The sequence below is a fragment of the Somniosus microcephalus genome, unplaced genomic scaffold (assembly GCF_052327205.1).
Source record: "Somniosus microcephalus isolate GS21.2 unplaced genomic scaffold, FLI_Smic_1.0 unresolved_chr2, whole genome shotgun sequence".
Taxonomy (NCBI): domain Eukaryota; kingdom Metazoa; phylum Chordata; class Chondrichthyes; order Squaliformes; family Somniosidae; genus Somniosus; species Somniosus microcephalus.
In genome coordinates this window covers 22,948,204-22,955,525 of record NW_028225180.1, presented here as the reverse complement: position 1 = coordinate 22,955,525, position 7,322 = coordinate 22,948,204, and the positions used below count along the sequence as shown (strand labels likewise).

The following is a 7,322-nucleotide window of genomic DNA, read 5'->3' as shown; positions in this document are numbered from 1 at the left end:
CTCCATCTGCCTCTCTCATTTCCCCCTCCTCCATCTGCCTCTCTCTCCCCTTCCCGCTCTCGGCATCCCCCTCTCCGACTCCCCCTTCCTCCATCTGCCTCTCTCTCCCCTTCCCGCTCTCGGCATCCCCCTCCCTCCATCTGCCTCTCTCTCCCCTTCCTCCATCTGCCTCTCTCTCCCCTTCCTCCATCTGCCTCTCTCTCCCCTTCCCCTCGCTCTATCTCGCCTTCCCACTCTCAGCATCCCCCCTTCCTCCAACCGCCTCTCTCTCCCTTTCCCCTCGTTCTCCCTCCCTCTTCTTTCTCTTCTCTCCCTCTCTCCTCCTTTCACGCTGTCTCTCCGCTTCCCACCTCTCTCCTTCCAGCTCTCCACTTCCCCTCTCTCTATTTCCTTCCCTTTTCTCTCTCCCCTACACACGCTCTCTCCCTTTCGCCTCTTCTCTCCCCATCCTCCTCTCCCTTTCCTCCTTCGACTCTCCCCAAGTGGAAAGGACAGAGTGAGAGGGGGAAAGAGAGAGGAAAGGGGAGAGAGTAGGAGGAAGGGAAGTGGTGAGAGAGAGGGGAAAATGTAGAGAGAGGCTCGATAGGTAGAGAGAGGGCTAAGGAAGAGAGAGACAGGCAAAGAGGGGGAGTACAGGGGAATTGAATGGAAGGAGAGGGCGAGGTGGAGATTGGGAAGGGAGAGAGAGCCTGATCTTGTGTTGGCCTCAGAGCTTTTTCATACTTAAAAGTAAACATGCTGTGAAGTAACAAATTTGCAGAGGCCCCAGTGAGATTTGAACTCACGATCCCTGGTTTACAAGACCAGTGCTCTAACCACTGAGCTATGGAGCCACCTGCACTGGAACGTTTCTCATTCCAGTTAGTGCTGTGTGTTTGAAGAATGAGGCAGGGCGCAGTTCACCACTCAGATTGTGTCTCATCCCCCGATACCTGCCTCAGGCTCTTCAATAGTCACCTCTCAACAACAATAGAGCAAATTTCACGTACTAAAACGTCCCAAGGCAACTCAGTTACACTCTATCTCTCTCAGTCTCTCTGCCTCCTTCTTTCTATATTTCTCCCTCTTTGTGTCTCTACCACTCTCTCTCTATCTTTCTGTCACTCTCTGTCCCTTTCTAGCTCTTTCTCTTTTTCTCTGTGGCGCTCTCACTTTCTCTCTCTTTCTCTCTCCCTCTCTGTTACTTTTACTCTCTCTCCCCTTCGCCCTTCCTCAGTCTCATTGCTCTTCCTCCATCCGCCCTTCTCTCATCTATTCTCTCACATTCTCCACTTTCCCGCTCTCTCCCCTTCTCACTCTGTCTCTTGCCCTCTTCCACCTCTCTCCTTCTGTAGGGGGGCATCTTTTAACTGGTTTACGGTAATGTGCCTGGTCAGGCAGCTTTGCCCGCACCCTGACCAATTCCAACCTTTTACCTGGTTTACGGTAATTTACCTGGTCAGCAGCCTTTGCCTGCTACCCTTAAACCAATTCAAACAGCGGTTTCGAATCGCTACCCCACCTTCCAGTTCTGACTGAAGGACTTATAATTAATGATATATTAAAAGCGGACAACTGGTCTGGGTGTGAGAAAGTCAAACTTTATTAAACTAAAGAAACTGTAATCAAATTTAAACTATACCACATGAACACAGTAATTACAGTAACATTGCTTAAATGGGGGAAGGCAGACGGCAAAAAAGAGGGATTGATGGCTACAATGTTGATTAAACAATCTTAGCAATTTCCCCTAAATCGCCACCCCCGCTAACTCCTGACTAGGCTGCCTTGCTGAGGAGCCAGAAACCCTGCTCACCTGTGGTCCAGCGAAGTAAGAGAGAGAGATCGCTTCTCAGGAGCTATCTTTTATATCCTGCCAACTCCTGTTTGGCGCTGAAAAGGTCTGTGTGCAAAATTCGCGCCCAAAAGTTCCAATACACAAAAGAAAGCCATGACTGGCTGATTCAAAGTGAGCGATTTAATGTGTCTGCACTCTGGGGCCGAAGTGTACCCGCCCACATCCAGAGTTCACCTGGGCTAAAACAAAAGGGAATCCAACTGCCTTATTGTTTAGAATTGGGTGATTCAAAAACCCATTCATTCCTGAACTGTTGCATATCAAAAGTCCTTTTTCCTGAGTTTAGATGTATCTATTGTGTGTAAGTGCTTTGAATGGGTTTGGATTTCTGTGTAAATAGAAGCCAATTGTTCTGCGGTTTCGGTTCAAGTGGGCTAATCCCTGAAGTAAATCAACATCCTGCAGTTTCATATAAACAAACCTTGCCTCTCCACAAAAGGGAAACTCCCTGGTTTGATTGACAGGTCTTTCACACAGAGACATTACAAGCTGTACAAGCTGCTTTTCCAAGCCGCACTGTTCTTGCCCAATGCTTTCTGACGGCCATTTGAAAACCTTTTTGTGATTCACCAGGCTCAAGGACACAAATTCAAAACAAATGTACTGTCTTAATGTGTGCGAATTTTTCCACAGAACCCCTTGATTCTGGTGTTGTCCACGTGCTGTCCATCTCAGAGCAGTCTTTCGTGGCTCTGAGTATGCTTTAAAAACATTGATCCAACCCAGAGGCAATTCAAAACACATAATTCTTCAACCACGATGTGGACCAATATTTCCCGATCTTCAAGGAAAATAGGGGAATTTTGCGAACCTCTACACTTCCCCTCTCTCTATCTCCTTCCCTTCATTCTTCTCTTCCCTCCCCTTCTAACACTGTCACTCTCTCTTGCCTCTATCTCCTTCCCTCCCCTTCTCTCTCTTCCCACTTTGTCTCCCCTGTTTCCCCCTCTCTCATTTCCCCCTCCTCCATCTGCCTCCTTCCCTCTCACCCCTTCCCTTCATTCTTCTCGTCCCTCCCCTTCTAACTCTGTCACTCTCTCTTGCCTCTATCTCCTTCCCTCCCCTTCTCTCTCTTCCCACTTTGTCTCCCCTGTTTCCCCCTCTCTCATTTCCCCCTCCTCCATCTGCCTCCTTCTCCCCTTCCCCTCGCTCTATCTCACCTTGCCGCTCTCGGCATCCCCCCTCTCCAATTCCCACCTCTCTTTCCCTTTCCCCTCATTCTCCTCCCTCTTCTTTCTCTTCTCTCCTCACGCTGTCTTACCGCTTTCTGCCTCCCTCCTTCCAGCTGTCCACTTCCCCTCTCTCTATCCCTTCACCTCTTCTCTCCCCATCCTCCTCCTTCTACTCTCCCCAAGAGGAAAGGACAGAGTGAGAGAGGAAAGGGGAGAGATGTGGTGAGAGCGAGGCAGGCAAAGGGGGGGAGTACAGGGGAATTGAACGGAAGGAGGGAGAGAGATGGAGATTGGGAAGGGAGAGAGAGCCTGTTCTCGTGTTGGTCTCGGAGCTGTTTCATACTTAAAAGTAAACATGTTGTGAATTAACAAATTTGCAGAGGCACCAGTGAGATTTGAACTCACGACCCCTGGTTTAAATAAGACGACTGCTCTAACCCCTGAGCTATGGAGCCACCTGCACTGAATTGCTTCTCATTCCAGTTAGTGCTGTGTGTTTGAAGAATGAGGCAGGGCGCAGTTCACCACTCAGATTGTGTCTCATCCCCCGATACCTGCCTCAGGCTCTTCAATAGTCACCTCTCAACAACAATAGAGCAACTTTCATGTACTAAAACGTCCCAAGGCAACTCAGTTACACTCTATCTCTCTCTCAGTCTCTCTGCCTCCTTCTTTCTATATTTCTCCCTCTTTGTGTCTCCACCACTCTCTCTCTATCTTTCTGTCACTCCCTTTCTATCTCTCTCTATCACTTTCCCTCTCTCTATTTCTCTTTCTCTCTCTCACTTTCGCTACCTCCTCTCTCTTTCTCTCTCCCTCTCTGCTTCCCTCTTTCTCTCCCATTCCGCCTCTCTCCTTCCATCTCTCCATCTCCTTCCCTGTCTCCCACAGTCTCTCTCCTTCCCTTTCCCCACACTCTCTCTCCTTCCCTTTCCCCACACTCTCTCTCCTTCCCCTCTCTCTATCCCTTTCCCCACACTCTCTCACCTTGCCGCCCTCTCTCTATCCCCACACTCTCTCTATCCCTTTCCGCACACTCTCTCTCCTTCTCCTCACACTCTCTCTCCTCACTCTCTCTCCTTCCCTTTCCCCACACACTCTCTCTCCTGCCCCTCTCTCTATCTCTCTATCCCTTTCCCCACACTCTCTCACCTTGACCCCACACTCTCTCTCTATCCCTTTCCCCACACTCTCTCTCTTCCCCTCTCTCTATCTCTTTCCCCACACTCTCTCTCCCCACACTCTCTCTATCCCCACACTCTCTCTCTCTCTATCCCCACACTCTCTCTCCCCACACTCTCCCTCCTTCCCCTCTCTTGATCTATTTCCCCACACTCTCTCTATCTCTTTCCTGACACTCTCTCCCCTCCCCCTCTCTCTCTCCCTTTCCCCACACTCTCTCTCCTTCCTCTCTCTCTCTCTCTCTCCCCACACTCTCTGTCCTTCCCCTCTCTCCCCACACTCTCTGTCCTTCCCCTCTCTCCCCACACTCTCTGTCCTTCCCCTCTCTCCCCACACTCTCTCTCCTTCCCTTTCCCCTCTCTCTATCCCTTTCCCCACACTCTCCCCCCTTCCCCTCTCTCTATCTCTGGCCCTCTCTGCACTTCACCCACAGTCTCTCTCCTTCCCTTTACTCTCCCTCTCCCCATCCGCCTTCTTGTCTCCCCAAGAGGAAAGGATGGAGTGAGAGGGGGAAGGGTAGAGAAAGGAGGTGAAGAAGGTGAGAGAGAGAGGGGAATGTGTAGCGAGAGGGTGAAGGGGAGAACAGGGGATTTGAATGGAAGGAGAGGGGGAGGGGAGTGAGAGCCTGTTCTTGGGATGGTCTCTGAACTGTTTCATACTTAAAAGAAAACATGTGGAGGATTAATGGCGAGTTCAGAAACAGAAACTAACTTTACACAGGCCCCACTGAGATTTGAACTCACGACCCCTGGACTTACAAGACCAGTGCTCTAACCCCTGAGCTATGGAGCCACTGATACAGGATTGCTCTCATTCCCGTTAGTGCAACACAACATGGCTGATTACCTGACCATGGTAAAGGATAACAAACTGAGAAAAACCTTGTCAATGTACAGGCTTAGTGAGCATAGCCTGGCGATCGAAAAAGGTAGACACAGGCAGACCCGGCTACCAAGAGAGGACAGGATATGTTCTCATTGCAGTCAGGGTGTGGTGGAGACAGAGATGCACTTCCTCACAGCTTGTAGAAAATATCAGGGCAAAAGGGAGAATTTCTACCCAAAATTCACAAAAATATGCCCGGAATTCAGAAATTTGAATGATGACCATAAACTCCCATACCTATTAGGGGAAGAGAGAAATTGTGTAACCTTAGCGGCACACTATGTTACAGCTTGCCATAAACAGAGGGACAACCACTAAATATAAGAAAAGTGTATATACAAATTATATATGGATGTATATTTATACACTCAGGGATATATCTGTTTCTACACTGTATGGATAGATCAGTGTTTATGTGTTCAACCATGAATGTTTTTCGATGCTTTGGCAACATAAGATGTACCTTGTCATCATGCCAATAAAGCGATTTGAATTGAATTGAATTGAACAGTGCTGTGCGTTTGAAGAATGAGGCAGGGCGCAGTTCACCACTCAGATTGCGTCTCATCCCCCGTTACCTGCCTCAGGCTCTTCAATAGTCACCTCACAACTACAATAGAGCAACTTTCCCATGCTAAAACGTCCCAAGGCAACTCAGTTACACTCTATCTCTCTCTCAGTCTCTCTGCCTCCTTCTTTCTATATTTCTCCCTCTTTGTTTCTCTACCACTCTTTCTCTATCTTTCTCTCTATCTTTCTGTCACTCAATTCAATTCAATTCAATTCAATTCAAATCGCTTTATTGGCATGACAAGTTACATCTTATGTTGCCAAAGCATCGAAAAACATTCATGTTTGTTCACAAAAATACCGATTTACCCATACAGTGTATAAACAGATATATCCCTGAGTGTATAAATATACTTTCATATAATTTATATATACTCTCTTCTTATACTTAGTGGTTGTCCCTCTGTTTATGGCAAGCTGTAACATAGTGTGCCGCTAGTGTTACACAATTTCTCTCTTCCCCTAGTAGGTATGGGAGTTTTTGGTCGTCTCTGTCACTCCCTTTCTACCTCTTTCTCTTTTTCTCTGTGTCTCTCTCACTTTCTCTCTGTTTCTCACTCTCATTTTACCTCTCTCTCTCTCACTTGTTCTCTCTCTCTCTCTCTCAGTTTCTCTCTCTCCTCTCTCTTTCTCTCTCTCAATTTCTCTGTCACTTTCTCTCTCTCTCTTTCTCTCAGTTTCTCTCTCTCCTCTCTCTTTCTCTCTCTCAATTTTTCTCTGTCACTTTCTCTCTCTCTTTCTCTCAGTTTCTCTCAATTTTTCTCTACCTCACTTTCTCTCTCTCTCTCACTTTCTCTCTCACTTTCTCTCTCTCGCGTTGACTATCTCAATTGCTCTCTCACTTGCTCTCCCTCTCTCACTTTCTCTCTCTTTTTCTCTCTCACACTCTCTTTCTCACTCTCTGTTTCTCACTCTCATTTTCTCTCTCTCTCACTTTCTCTCTCTCTTTTTCTCTCTCACTTTCTCTCTCTCACTTTCTCTCCCACTCAATTTCTCTCTCTCACTTTCGCTACCTCCTCTCTCTTTCTCTCTCTTTCACTCTCTCACTTTCTCTATCTCTCATTTTCTCTCCCTCCATCCCTTTCTCTATATCTCTCTTGTTCTCACTTTCTCATTCTCTCTCTCGCACACTTTCTCTCTCACTCACATTCTATCTCTCTTGCTTTATTACTCTCACTTTCTCTATCACATTCTCTATCACTTTCTCTCTCCCTTTCTCACTCTCTCTCACTGTCTCTCTCTTTCTCTCTTGCTCTTTTTACTCTCTCTCACTTTCACTCTCACTTTCTCTCTCACATTCTCTCTCTCTCTCTCTCTTTCTCTCTCTTTCTCTCTCTCTCCCTCTCTCTGACTTGCACTCGCTCTCTCGCTTTCTCTCTCTCTCCCCTTCTCACTCTGTCTCTCTGCTTCCCTCTCTCTATCTCCTTCCTTCCTTTTCTCTCTCCTCTCCCTTCCCAATCTGTCTCTCCCATTTCCCCTCTCTCATTTCCCCCTCCTCCATCCACCACTCTCTCCCCTTCCCCTCGCTCTCCCTCCCTCCTCTCTTCTCCCTCTCTCTTCTTTTCACTCTGTCTCTCCGCTTAACTCTCTCTCTCCCATTCCGCCTCTCTCCTTCCATCTCTCCACTTCCCCTCCCTCTATTGCCTTCCATAGTAACATAGAGATAGGAACAGGAG

At 47.8% G+C, this 7,322-nt stretch overlaps 2 non-coding genes across 2 annotated transcripts; both read right to left on the bottom strand.

Moving 5' to 3' along the window:
• Positions 1-760: 760 nt before the first annotated feature.
• trnat-ugu (transfer RNA threonine (anticodon UGU)) lies at positions 761-833 on the bottom strand. Its single transcript has one exon. It is a non-coding gene; the product is annotated as a tRNA-Thr (tRNA).
• Positions 834-4,909: 4,076 nt separating this feature from the next.
• Positions 4,910-4,983, bottom strand: trnat-ugu (transfer RNA threonine (anticodon UGU)). Its single transcript has one exon. It is a non-coding gene; the product is annotated as a tRNA-Thr (tRNA).
• Between the last annotated feature and the right edge of the window lie 2,339 nt (positions 4,984-7,322).